The sequence below is a fragment of the Dermochelys coriacea genome, chromosome 2 (genome assembly GCF_009764565.3).
Source record: "Dermochelys coriacea isolate rDerCor1 chromosome 2, rDerCor1.pri.v4, whole genome shotgun sequence".
Taxonomy (NCBI): Eukaryota; Metazoa; Chordata; order Testudines; family Dermochelyidae; genus Dermochelys; species Dermochelys coriacea.
The window spans coordinates 188,550,697-188,565,226 of NC_050069.1; the positions used below are offsets into that span (position 1 = coordinate 188,550,697).

General features: G+C 38.9%; 1 protein-coding gene across 3 annotated transcripts in view; it reads right to left on the minus strand.

Moving 5' to 3' along the window:
• Window positions 1–10,919, minus strand: part of TRAK1 (trafficking kinesin protein 1) — a 125,943-nt gene extending 115,024 nt beyond the window's left edge. For all 3 annotated transcript variants that reach the window (XM_038391045.2, XM_038391044.2, XM_038391046.2), the window contains exon 1: window positions 10,649–10,919. The gene's annotated coding sequence lies outside the window, so the exon portion shown is untranslated. The remainder of the gene's footprint in view (window positions 1–10,648) is intronic.
• Between the last annotated feature and the right edge of the window lie 3,611 nt (window positions 10,920–14,530).

The following is a 14,530-nucleotide window of genomic DNA, read 5'->3' on the forward strand; positions in this document are numbered from 1 at the left end:
GCTGATTTGAAGGTATACTTTGTCCCCAAATGTGAAATAGTTATGGGTCAGGACAAAGTCACAAAGTTCTGCCACCAGGTTAGCCGTGACAGTATCGGGGATACTGTTCCTGACGGCTTGTAGTCCATCTTTGTGTGGAATGTTGGTGTAGAGGGCTTCTACATCCATAGTGGCTAGGATGGTGTTTTTAAGAAGATCACCAATGGATTGTAGTTTCCTCAGGATGTCAGCGGTGTCTCGAAGATAGCTGGGAGTGCTGGTAGCGTAAGGCCTGAGGAGGGAGTCTACATAGCCAGACAGTCCTACTATCAGGGTGCCAATGCCTGAGATGATGGGGCGTCCAGAATTTCCAGGTTTATGGATCTTGGGTAGCAGATAGAATACCCCAGGTCGGGGTTCCAGGGGTGTGTCTGTGCAGATTTGTTCTTGTGCTTTTTCAGGGAGTTTCTTGAGCAAATACTGTAGTTTCTTTTGGTAACCCTCAGTGGGATCAGTGGTTTTCCTCCTTCCTCCGCTCCTTCCTGCTGGTAATAGCTCATCTTAAGTGATCACTCTCCTTACAGTCTGTATGATAAAACCCATTGTTTCATGTTCTCTGTTTGTGTTATATAAATCTCCCCGCTGTATTTTCCACCGAATGCATCCGATGAAGTGAGCTGTAGCTCATGAAAGCTTATGCTCAAATAAATTTGTTAGTCTCTAAGATGCCCCAAGTACTCCTTTTCTTTTTTGCGAATACAGACTAACACGGCTGCTACTCTGCAACCTGATGCTTTTCTACCACTTTAGACAGAACCACAGAATGGAGAAAATTAGCAGTCAACATATTTGCATGAAAATCAAAATGGGGGCAGACTTTCTGACAGAAGGCTGGGCACGAAAGTTCAGCCTTGATATTGGTCTATTTGTTGGTCAGCTAGAAAGAAGTAAATTTGCTGTGTTGCTGATGGCTTGAAGCTCAGTGAGCCAACACTCAAACATCACATATGTTATAGAAGTGCTATAACTCTGGAATCTAAGGGCTTGTCTACATGGCCCCACAGTGCAGACTACAGAGGTGTGAATTGCTGCATGCACTACAGTGTTGTGCTGTACCCACCCCACACAGACCCTGCTAGCGCGAACTAAAAGATATTTGTGTTAACATAGTCCCATTTCAAACCAGGCCATGTTAAAGGTTCCATCCTTGTTTGTGTTTAGTTCATGCTAGCGGTGTCTACATGGGGTAGACATAGTGAAACACCTTAGCACACACCCTAATCCTCACTACAGGGCACTGTAGACAAGTCCTGAGATGCTGCTTGATATCACAACGACAGGTAATATTGCAGGCACTTCAGTAACAAGCCACACAATCTATTGAACAGAATTCAAAGGGCTTCTAAATCAACTTTAGCTTTGTAGAGGGGACTGAATGGTGGGTGGTTTCTAAAGTGCACTTCTGTGGTACTGCTCCTGACAAGAAGAGGAAGTGGGACTGTTCCCTACAGATTTTATATAACATTTATTTTTAATTTATCAAATGTGCCTGATTTTCAACACTTAAAGGGCTTTAAAAAAGACAAAAGGCAATTACTAAAGAAAGAAAATCAGAAAAGGACAGACCTTTCTCCCAACTCACTAAATACCAACCCACTAATTCATCTCAGAAGAGAGATGGGCTTTGCATAGCATCCTAAATGTCAACAACCTCTGGCTGTTGAGCTGGCTGAGTGCAATTTCCAGCAGTGTTGAGAACTCTTTAGTTGGGAATGCCATGCCACCAACTCTCACACATTTGAACAGAGTCCTAACTCAACCACTTCATCTGATCTCAACAGCCCTCGTAGAATGTGTGGGCAGAGGAGCTTCAGTAACCCTATCTACTCTATAGAACCAAGAACAGATTAGACAACCACTTGACAGAGAGGACCTGGGTTTACTTGACTCTGCCTCAACACACAGGGCTGAAGTAGATGACTTCTTGAGGAAATTTTTTTTGCATGAACAGCTGAAAGCCAAAATATTTTGACTCTCAAATGCCACTGCAGTGCCTCATGTGAGTTGTACTTTGGTGCCTCATGTTTCCATTCTCAATAGGCCAGACTTTGTGTCAGGACTGCATCTCCCCAGATGCACTATAGTCTCTCGTTCCTGGTGAGGAGAGGCAACACATCATGGCAGTCACAGGGCCATGGTGCATGATGGAAGAAGTAGTGGCCTATAGAACAGAAAAGGAGCATGAGGCAGCACAGCAGCATTCTGGGTTTTGATCATTCATTATTTTCACCCAAAAACACATCCCACAAAAACTGAAGCTTTGTATGGAAAGAAGTTTTGCCTAGTCAAAATCTAATTTCCCATTGAAAAAAGCTGATAGAAAACTGTTACCCAGCCCTACTGCTAAACTACCTTGCATCTACACATAAAAGAACCTCCCTTCCCAGGTCATAAGTAATTTTTGTATCAAAATAATGAGAGACTTGCACTGTACAAATTTATCTCAGCTCTCCTTTGCTGCCAAGAAGAATCTCTAGGAAGGACAGCATTATCCCACACAACTCTGAGCACTCATTTTCTGCTAGCATCCCTGTGTATAGAAAATGTCTCTTCAGTGTGTCATCTGCAGGGGGGAATTCTACTAAAGTATGGCAGTTAAAACATTCTGAAGAGCCAAGTTGGAGGAACCAGTTGGCTCACAAAAGAGCTCCAATCAGAGCTAGCACAAGGAAGTAAAGGCTGAGCTAATGTAAAAAGCTCATGAAATTCTCAGTTCCTATGAATTGAACTTTTTTTTAATATTTCCCCCCTCTTATAGGTTAAAATATGTTACAGTCACTATGCTTTCATATCAAGTTTCTTTAAAATATCCCAGAATTTTCATATTTTGGACACACAAAATTTAGATCAGATCATCATAATAAAACATTCACACTAAATGGCAATGTCCCTATTGTACACTTCTCCATAAAGCAGTTTTAATTTTGCCCCAATATGCTAACATTTCCCCCCACCTGGCCAAACAGAACCATATTAGTGCATTTCCCTTTGCAAAAGAAGAAAAAGTAAACATGGCTCCCAAAGCTCATTCTTCTACAGCAGGAACAAAAGTCATTCACACATCAGTTGGATGCTGGCAAACCAAAATTTAACAGCAGCAAGAACAAATAGTTTCTTTATCCATTAGGGTTTTCTAAACCTAAACAGCCAGCCAAGACTAAGACTACGTATGTCTGTCCAAAAAAAAAAAAAAAAAAAAAAAAAAAGCCAAGAGGCACTATGGATAAAAGAATAGAATATATACAATCCTAAAAGTAATTATCCTATTGTTTCTAAGCTTCAATTATGCTACAAATTAGCAAACAGAGCCCTCTAAAGAATATACTCAATGAATTTTTAGAATCATAAATCAATGTGCTTGTGATAAATGCAAATGTGATAAACCTCCCTTTTACAGACACCCAGCCAGCTATAAAATCCCTCTTAGTAGCAGTTTTCTATTGCTCTATATGTAAAGGGTTAAAAAAGTCTCACTGCTAAGCTCAGGTAAAAGGAAGCGAGTGGACGCCTTGCCAGAAGAGCCAATGGGAAGGCTAGAATTTTAAAATTTAAAAATGACTCCCCTTTTTTGTGTCGTTGTGGTTCTCCCAAAGAGAGGGGACAGGATAGAGCTATGCTGTAAAAAGCTTGGGCCACGTATGAAAAATCCTCGGTATCATACCTAGAACCTACTCATTTAAAACTCCAGATATGTCAGTAGATCAGAAGATGTTTAGGAAGATGCGATTAGGTTTATTCCTTTTATTTCTTTATGGTTTGTGGATTTCTCTGTGCTAACCCCAAGTGCTTTTGTTTGGCTTTAACCTAGACCTCAAGAAAACTATTTTTGATGCTTAATCCTTGAAGGGTTTTTTTTTTTTTTTTTTAAATCTAGCAATAGCCTGATTTGTATTTTTTTCAAATGTATTTTTTCCCTCTTTTTTTTATTAATAAAATTTATCTTTTTTAAGAACAGAAGTGGATTTTTGTGTCTAAGAGGTTTGTGCACATTGTTTTAAGTAGCTGGCGGCAACAGCTGATTTTCTTTGTTTTTCTTTCTCAGCTCTTCCCCAGAATGGGGGTGAAAGGGATTGAGGGTATCCCACAGGAAGGAATTCCCAAGAGCACCTTCCTGGGCTCTTAAAGGCGTTCTTCACTTGGGTGGTGGCAGCATTTACCAATCAGAGAGAAGCTGCAACCTTGGGAGTTTAATACAAGCCTGGAGTGGCCAGTATTAATTTTTAGAATGCTTGTGGATCCCCACCTTCTGCACTCTAAGTGCCAAAGTGGGTAATCAGCCTTGATAGTGCTAATAGGGGTAGGCTCTTGCTTAAAACAATTTACAATTTAAGGCCAAATCCCAAGTGATGAACACTTGCAACTCCCCGGATTCCTCACCAACTCTCAAGATTTGTCCCTAAAATTACACAATTAGGGATGACCAATAAGGTTGGTGAAGACGGGCATTAAGGAAAACCTGAGGGTTACAACAGCAAAAAATAAGATACGTTTGTACATACATTCATACTTTTATTGTGAATATAGTAGTTAGGTTTAGCATTTTTACTTAAAAAATAAGTTAATAAAATACTAGCTTGAGGGGCACAGTCAAGCAGGAGGACAGGAATAATGGAATAAGTCAGCACTGGAAGGCTACCCTAACGTAGCAAGTCTTGACGAGATTTAAAAGGCTGAGACTGAGGTTGCTTTGTGCACAGATCAGGGAGGATATTCTGGATGAAGGGGCTGGCATAAGAAGAAGCACAGAATCCCATGTGGGAAACAATCAGAGACCGTCAATTTTCATTGAATTGGCAGAGCACAGGGTGCAAGTTGGGACATGGTGGATGAGATGCAAACAGGAACAGAGCTTAAAAGGCAAGAATGAGAAGCTTAAAATTTGATGGGGAAAAAGAGACAGGAAATCCATGCAGGGATTCAAACATGGAGAATGATATAACGGGAGCAGTCAGCAAAAAGATTAGTTTTAGTTACAGCATGTTGGATTGACTTGAAGACAACAATTAGAGAATCAGGGAGGCCAAAGAGAAGGGGTCTCCAGTAGTCAAGCCAATAAATGACTAAGGATTCATTCAAGATTTTAACAGTAGAGGCAGATTTTTTAGGCACTATAGAAGAATTGGCTGGATTTAGCAACAGTTTGGATGTTGATGCAAAAGGATAGGTGTAAAAAAAAAAAAAAAAGACACCCAAGATGTGGGCCTAGGTAACAGGGAGGATGGTGGAATTATTGACAGTCACAGCAAAGGACAGGAAGTGAGAGAAGAACTTCATTTATACCATGCTTAGTGTGAGCTGGAAGCTGGACAGCCATCCTAGAAATGATGCTGTAGAGTTTCATTTGCAGGACTGAAGAGATGTGGAAGAGGTAGAGTCAAAAGTAGTCATCAGTGATGAGGTGATGACAAGCCATGTAAACAGATGATGTTGGCTACAGAAAACATGTAAAGGCAGAAGAAAAGGGTGTCAAGAATAGAACCCAATGCAGAGAAGGAGAGAAATTCAAGTTATTGCCACCTGATGGATATTTTGTGGCCTCTGTGAACAAAGTTGATGGATTCCTGTCCATGTCATAAAAGTCATCATCACAATGTGGCACTGATTAGTACCCCTGCTGCCAGTTTCAATACAAGCACCAAAATCAGAATGGCCATGGAAACTGAATTATCCTGTCAAATCACAGACATAGGCTCTCCCTAACAAGATTCGGGTATTCTGGCAGCTGTGTTGCCAATTTCTGTGCTGTAGAGTTCTGTGAATAAGACTGAAAACTGAAAACAACAAAAATATATATATGGAAGAAGTAAAAAGAAAATAAAAAATTGGAAAGTAAAGATTGCAGGTACTTGACATGTACATGAAATAAAATATCAACTGTAAAGTAAATTATTGAAAGCATAGTATGTTGCCTTTTGTCAAAGGAAGTCACTGATTAAACCTAGCAGATTGTGTCATCAGCACAGAAATATTCTGTATATGTGGAATCTGCTTTATTCACTTCCACTTTATTCCTTTTATTCCCCTCTTCATATATAAAAAAAACACAGATTTTTTTGTATCCAGATTTGTCTGTTGAGAACTTCTGTCATCTTCACTGGTCTGATGTGGTTTTGGTTTATATGGATGCAATGACTCTCTAGTTCAAGCAAACAGCCTTTTTTCTTATATAGAATTAATTTTAATTTTTTTAAATTTCAATTTAAAAAAAATCAAAATTTTGAAAACTGAAAATAAAATGAAAAAAGTTACAAAGTTTGTGTGAAATTTTCCTCTGTGTGACCAGCTTCAGAGTTGGTAGAATTTTTTTGAATAATTTTTGAAAAATGTTTGTAATTTTTTCCCTCTTTTGACCAGCTCTGTCCTTGTGTTTGGAAGGGACATAATATTTTCTTAACTTTTTTCAATCTTTCATGAAAGTCAATCCATGAATTCTTACAGCTTATTACACTATTTCCAAGTATTTGGTCCTTTATTTTCTAAATATGGTCTGATTAGCTAGAAGAATTTATATTTCATTTGGTACTCAGCCTAATACTTAACATCTGCTTACCTTTACAAAACATTTTAAAGTTGCTTCATGTTGTATTCTCTTTACAAGAGAATGACCACCACTACTAGAAGTGTGTAGAATTTCAAAAACTATTGCGACAAAACCTGAAGTCCTTAATCAGAAAAAACCCCTATTGCAGAGACCAAAGGGATTTCTGGACCTGGATTTCTGTATATAATTTTCCATCAACGTAACCTTAAAAAATTCTCTTATGGTGGTGAGCCATCCTGTGAAAGGCATGAAATATGAACAAAATAAGCTTCAAAATAGCTCATCTCCATGAGAAATGTTCATATCATTCACAATGCCAATCTCTCAGAATCAGTGACTGCCAAAGAAGTAAGGAGTACTTTTATGCATGTGCCCAGAAGTGAAAATTATGATGAGTGAATAATGCATAGTAATGAGAAAATGACAATTTAAATCACAATTCATTTATCCTTTCTCTGGTTAGTGAAGCCCACTGAAACAAACCCACATCAGCTGTGCTCTCTGGATTACAAACTATATCATGACAGAGTAATTCTAAGTAGAAGGGTCCTCAGATCTGAGGAACAAGATTGAACAGTTAATCAACACAATGAAGATGACTCGAGATAAGGAGTCAAAGATGGCTAGAAAAAAACTACACATGTAACACTTCCCCAGGGGCACTTAGGGTTGTGAGGCACTTGTCCTTAGCATGAGGAAGCCTTGTCCATGCCTGCTGGGGATCAATTCCCCAACACCTCCAACAGCTGGCAACACAAGCACCTGTCTTCAGAGCCTACAAAGGTCTGGCTCTCTCAAGTTAATGGTAGGCACACTCCAACCCCTAGGCACTCCGAGCATCCCCCAGCACCTGATCCACTCCCAGAATTTCCAGATCTTCTGTTCAGAAAGGAACAGTACACCACAGCTTACCAGTTACACTATACAACACATCTCTGCTTAAGACCCAGCACTCAGATTTGTTTATAGAAAAAGAAGGTATATATTTATTAAACAAAGTTCAGAGATTGAAATGATAGCAAGCAGAACTATTGGAAACAAAAGGCTACATATCACATAAAATCATAACATGCGTACTGGAGCTTAACTTAACAATAAAGACATTGTCATTTCATAAGAGCAAAAGTTTACCCTAAATCCTTCTAGTGTATTACACAGAGTTGGCTGTGATCTTCTGTTCATGAAACAAGCTCTGTTTTCTTGCCTTCTCAGGGGAACAATACTAAGTTTTTCCCTGTCTCTACAGTTATAATCCAAATATCCATTGTGTGCGCACACTTGATAACCCCTACTGCTTGTGTTTTCCTGCCCAGGGTCTCCTCTGGAGACTTTGCATTCATTTGACTAGCATTTTGCTCAGACTGTACATGGGTGCCCACTGTGAACCATACAATACTCAATTTACATGTGGGACAGAGACACACAAACAGCCCTTGCCTGAAAGAAACCTGTTTCTCACCTTTTCTGGTGATCAGCTCCAAGTCACAAACCTCAAGAACATAATTCTCACTGTATATATATATAACTCCTTACATATTTTCTGTACATATATCTCGGAATGATTACGATGATCATTAGAGAGACCTTACATGACACTTTATGTGACCCAATATATACATGCCAGACCCAGAAGATCCCTGTAACCCTCATGCATCCCTGCGCTATGTGTGCCCTCTGCCACCTGGCACCAATAGGTCCCTGGGTCAGAACACGTAACAGAGAAAAGCCAATACCCTCATGGAAGACATGGAATGAGGAAAATTTCCCTTCTGTCACCTAATATAGTTTGAGCTTTGTGTGTACATAGCAGTCTGAATCTCCATTTCTGGAAGGATAGATTTGAGTGACAGCTACTGATGGGAAGGCAAAAGCAAGAAGGATAAAAGGCTTTTGCAATTTTCAAAATTGGAGTAATTAGCAACTGACATTTCTAGTAGCAACAATCCATTTTGTCTTGCCAAGATTATATGGCTCTGTCTCTGGAAAATGGCAGCAAAAATTGGAAAGGATGAGGAAGCTTCCCCCAAAATGTCTTTTTCCATCCAGCACCTGCCAAGGACTAACATTTAATCGTGGACTAAAACTACAGTATAAAGAGCAATGGTAATTCTCAAATAGAATTTTTAATTTCTTCTTCGATGAAATTACACTAGATGGTGATACATCCACAGCTATATCTCTGATCACTCATCTGAAAAGGTACAGACAGGAGAGGAAAAGAGAGAAAAGTGGCAAATACACAGTGAGAAGAACAAAATAATGGTGCAAGTAGAGAAAGCACATACACATAGTAACAGATTATCCTTTCCCTGCTATACAATGATGGTCCTGTTATCCAGAAGCCAGTACCAGTATTAAAGTCTAATTCTGCCAGTCCTATTTGCCTATATTAGTCATACCCATATTATGGGGATGTCCAAAGAAACTCTATAATTAAGGCTACATTGAGCTTTTCAGTGAAAGCTTCATTAAAACCCTCTATTACATACTTCAGTGACTGAATTTAATTTTCAAATTTAAACACAATTGCTGTTTACAGGATAACTGGCTATTCTGTAGCATTTTTTGTATAATCATGGCTCACTTCCCCTAAAAAAAAATTTAAAAATTATTATTTCTTTCAATTTGGCTCTGACAGTCTCACTATACCTAAATGGTCAGATACATACACAAACATACTTTTTACACAGACCTCCACATTTTAGTTTGGCCTTCTTGTCTCTATGAAATTCTGCAGGTAATTACTAACTGCAATTCTAAGATAGATAGCTTAAGTTCCCATCACAGTAAGATTTATGCACTTCACCCACTGATACCTAGAATAGTCCTGAAATTTTGGAATTATTTTGGAATTATTCAGTGTGACAGGGTGCTGGCTAAGGAAATCTGAGCCAGGCCTCTTCATGCCAGCCCCAATCAAGAAAGGGGAATTGGAGCTGGCTGAATAAGCCCAGGCCTGACTGGCAAACCAGGAACAGCTGCCAGCCTCGTTAACCAGGGGCTATATAAAGGCTGGCAGGAAAGAGGCCAGGAGAGACAGAAAGAGAGGAGGAGAATTAGAAGGAGTAGGAGCTCTTCTCTGCTGGCTGCAGGAGCGAACTGTCCCTGAGGCTGTAATACTGAAGCTGTTTATAGCTAGAAGGTGGTGGGAAGGTATACTGTAAATAAAGGGCACAAGTGATTGAGCCAACGCAGAGGTCTCTGGCTGGTTTGTGGGCGCATCAGAGGAGAGCGGGGCCCAGCGGCACCTCACCACATTCAGATTTGGCGTTCAACAGTTATCACATTACATCCAAAACAGAGAAATACCATTAAGTTGAGCATAAGGCCTCACAAGCTTTGCCAATAAAGGTCTTGGAAAGGAAATTTTTATCATTTGATGTCCAGATCATTGATTATGTTCAGTTACACTAACCATTAATATACAAGGAACAAATGGCTTAACTAGTTTTGAAATTCAGGCTCTACAGGGAAATGCATTATCTCTTACAGTACCAGAGCTAACACAGCAAAGATGGAAACAGAGCATAACCTCTCTCTGGTTGCTGTTTTGAGAGGCAAACATGACAGGCATAGCATCGGACACTCTACAACTTCATTTCTTTCATCTGGCAATTGTTAGAGCTTTCCCACTAACAAGAGAGCCAAGTTACAGTTAGTAACGTAACCAAGTAGTCCCATAATTTCTGGCAATGACATAATATTGAGCTTCAATATTTTTAATTCCTCATTTTCAAGTTTGTTTTTAAACTCGAGCTCCAAATTGCCTGACTTTCAAATTTGATTTTTTAAATGAAAAACTACAGTAATCTAATTATACAGTTGTAAATTAATGGCCTATTTGCAAAAAGCTTAGCTCTCTTGTAGTGTTGTGAGTGGGAATTCATTTAAGATTCAGAACTCTTCAACACTATATCCTAGATGAGAAAACACAGTATTTTTAGAACAGTAATGAATTTATTATGTATGAATCGGCTATTTCAGCAGTTGCTTCATTAAGGAAAAGGAAACTTAGCTATTGTGTACCTATTTCTAGAAAGAGGTAGAATAATCTAGTTTATTGTATACCAGTAATGGTGCAGGCATCTCTGTATTCTCTGTAGTCCAGCACATCATCTTCTACTGCTTCACTTACATAGTGCTCTTCATGGATGCCTGTGTCACAGGCGAGGACTGCATGGTTTGTTGGCTCTGAAGGGGGCACAGTGGCAGCCAAAGTGCAGTCGTGCAAAGCTGTGGCGTCCAGCTTGGCAGGTTTCACAGGGATGTACAAACTGCCATCAGGGGAACCAGTGCTGGAGACTGGGTCTGGCAAACAGAAACGCAACCCTGTCTCTTTCTAGTGCTGGGTTCCTTGAGAGGTCTGCAAAATACACAAGAGCAGAATATATTAAATTCAGGCAATTCCAACCAAATTAGTCAGAATAGATTTGTTAAATATTCTATTAATTCCATGATAAGTTCAGCAAATATTACAAGACAAATATTCCACATAGACCAGCTGCCACACTTAGCATATTATGCAATCACTTTATCCACAGAAAGGTGTTAGGCCTATTACATCAATATTTGAAATCGTAGGATAAACAGTCATTTTTCTTTTTTGTCCAATCCTCCCTAGAGTTAATATAGTCCATCAGCCAAAGAACATATTGTGATGAACATGCTAGGACATTACCACCATCCCTCCCCCCAACCATTGGAGGGCACTATTTTAGCCAGTTCAACATTCAGCTTGTAGAGGGGTCCCTATTCCAGAATACCAGAAAAGGAAGTAAAATCCTGACATCAGAGAGGATCAAGTTAGGGAGAGAGTTAGATACTGCATGTGAGCAGGAACAGCAGCCTGGGATCAGGCTGCAAAGAGAGGGCTCGGCAGGGCTGCAGGGGGAAGCAACCTCAGCCTGTTACTTTCAGGGAGCCAGCAGAACAGAAGAATATATTGCTCTGGCTTGCAAGCAACTGCAAAAATGACACCACAGATGAAAGACCTGAGCTCTAACCAATGAGGTCTTCAAGTGCTTCGTTGCCTTCAGGATAAGGACAAATTTGAGGTACAGTTAACTTTATATACTTGGGGGAAGTTGACAAAGTGGTTGACTTGTTTGTAACTACTAACGTCCATGTGCCTGGGATATTTGCATATTTTATTTTCTAGCACTCCCTACTAAAATAATCCTCTTACTTTCTTCGATTGAGTGTTTATTGGAACTCACTAAAGTCTGTAGAGCCCAGTGCTAGGAGTGCCTACAGTACTTGCCTCTAAGCTCATGGTACAGGCTTGTGGTCCCACAGAGAACTACCAGACATATAGGTAGTATCACAGCACACATAGCAACATCCTAGACGCAGTTACAATATTTTATGGTCTTTCACATGTGGCTTTTCTCAGCCTAGTATGTATTTTTCAACAGGGATGAGTATTAAGACCCAAAAAATCGAGACTTCCTGCACAACTCATATTTACCTTTAAATCAGAGATATAGGCAGACAGACACAGTCAGTCTTAGTTCTAAAATGTCTCAATTTATCATGATGATTTATGCATTCTGGCATTTTGTCAAGTCTAAGTAACCTGAAAACGATTCTCAGATTCAAAGGCACAAAGCTGATATTGCACTCTTTCAACTACAATCATCATGGGACAATCATTTTTCTCTGTATTAAAATGATAAATTTATCATGGCATATCCTTAAATGCAGTGTTCCTCTGCAGTAGCAGCCATAGAAAGGGGAAAGTCCCCAGTGAGTGCTTTAGCAATCACGGCTCTTCTGCAGAGTATCCTTTATTATGTAGCTATCTATGCATGCAGCTTTGCAGAACAACTGGGTCATTTGTACTGGTTATTTTTAAACTTGTCCCGGCAAGTTGCTGTGCTGGAATAATCCAAGAGAGAGATGATTGCTGATACAAATTTAGTATTTAGGTGAAATTAGAATTAAGGAACAATCTCCATTCCTTCTTTGCAATTCATGTAGAAGTGATTCAAGGCACAGCAAACAAGCACACTGGAAACATACTGACTGACTAAAAAGTATTTTATGTCTCCATTTCCTCATGATCCCATCATACACCCATGAATCATATTTGTAATAGAAAACTCCATTGGGTAAAGCTCACCCTTTTGTTCACAGCAACAATGAAGTCTGGGGAAACATCTAGTAACAGCAGTATTTATAACTACACTCCCTATCCCCCCACCCTTATGAATCCTTCCTTTTACAATTATAATGATTGAGAAACCTCTCAGGCATGGTTTTAAGAAGTGTGTGTCCCTAAATTACACTTCTATTGATCAAACATGTATAAGTGAGTTTCGAACAGATGAGACATTTGCACTTACAATGGTCATGGATACTAATACAGTATCTGGTGTGAATACAATCATCCTCGGGGCTCCCTTTTCCCAATGATTTTTCTAAACCCCTCTCCCACATACCCACAATCACTGAAACATTTGCAAGCAGTGACCAGAATGTAATACTGCAAGTTTCATTACATCTGGTATCCTGCCAACATAAGCCTCTCCATTCATCTAGCATACCACCTAGGTCACTGCAATAAGGTCACACCAGTTCTCTCCACCCCAGACAGTCTGAGATCTGAAAAAAAGCTCCATTTCTTACATCACCAGCCACCTGCAAACAGAATTCAGTCCAGAATTTTGTTGACCTCTGGAAGAATATAATGAGATTTCACTTCTGTATCTACATTAACTCTGTAGTTGGGTAGAAGCTGGTTTTGGTCAATAATAGAGCTGTGTGGATAATTCACAACAGATAATTCAACACATTTCAACTTTTTATTTCCTACTTGAAAATTGTTTGCATGCAGACAACAATTTTTTTGAATTTGTTATTCAAAATTATTCATCAAGTAATTAATGGTCTGTGGAAGGTCATTTCCAAGAAGTTTGCTACAGGTATGATTTATTAAAAAATTTGAGATTTGACATAGATCACTGGTCACACGCTTGGTTACAAGTCACACAAGAGTGTAAATTAAACTATTTTCATGAACATTCCTGACAGCAGACTTCTTCACTAAACTGTTCACAGAAAGCAATCACAAAAGGGATGCTAATGTGGCTGGAATTAATTTATTAAAAGTGCCAGTGGATATTCATAGAATTATTTTAGCAGTATTTGCCCAGACCAGATCAATATTCAGATTGAACTCAAAGATACACAAGAAGCAAATATGTTGAATAAAATGATGCTGTTTGTACTTGAACACTTTTCTGAGGAATCTGTTCTTCAAATTCAGTCTAAAGCAGTCAGATATATATTTTTAAAATGTTCTGCAAGCAGCCATAACAAAACAAACCCAAAATTTACTACACGTGATAGTTAAATGTACCATAGTTATTTTCTGATCTGAATATAGAAAATACAAGAAAAAAAGACTACATGATAAATCAGTGCCAGCCAAACATCTTAGCTTGACAATTTTTGAAATATAGCACAATTCCAAAATTAAGATGACTCATTGTATAACCATCATAGAAATGCATATGAACTACCTGTATCATTTGTCAAAATGAAAGATTAACACTCAGTACATCTTCATATTAATTTTGTGGTGTTCAACATCTTACTATTTCATATTACAAGTCCCTGGCCCAGCAAATCACTTACACACATGCTCAACTTTAAGCTACGAGTCATCCGACTCACAGGGACTACTAACATGCTAAGAAAGAAATGCTCAAATCATCAAAATGCAAAATCCAAATTTTATTTTTCTATGCTAGAGCCAAACCTTTACATTTAAAAACAAACAGATAATTATCGAGGGCCATTAACAGTTTATTGCACATGGAACTTCTCCCTCTTATATTTTAAATGTATCCATAAATCTAAATGTATTAGTCTTTTGTTGGTTCAGGACAATTTAAATAGTGTCCAAAGTGATTCTTTTGAAAATTTGTAAAAAAACAAACAACCCTC